The 236-nt window shown below is 19.1% G+C and overlaps 1 protein-coding gene across 1 annotated transcript in view; it reads right to left on the bottom strand.

Annotated features, from left to right (window-relative positions):
* EMH_0016870 (uncharacterized protein) overlaps positions 1 to 236 on the bottom strand; it is a gene marked incomplete at both ends in the record, with an annotated part of 6,814 nt that overhangs the window by 5,638 nt on the left and 940 nt on the right. The gene's annotated exons all lie outside the window — the stretch shown is intronic.

Genomic DNA, 236 nt, shown 5'->3' with positions numbered 1-236 from the left:
AAAAAAAAAAAAAAAAAAAAAAAAGATAAACAAAAAAATAAATTTATTGTGTCTAACTATAAATATATTTATTATAAATAATACAAATTAATTAATATATTAATAAACAAGTACAAAATAATTAATATGTTTATTTTATATAAAATATAAACATAGAACAAAACACCAACAACAAGGCAACAGCAACAGCAAAACAACAGCAACGAAGCACAGAAACCAACTGCTAGAATACATAA

This window comes from Eimeria mitis, genomic scaffold (assembly GCF_000499745.2).
Source record: "Eimeria mitis Houghton genomic scaffold, Emh_scaff581, whole genome shotgun sequence".
NCBI classification, from domain to species: Eukaryota; Apicomplexa; class Conoidasida; order Eucoccidiorida; family Eimeriidae; genus Eimeria; species Eimeria mitis.
This window is presented reverse-complemented; position numbering and strand designations above follow the sequence as displayed.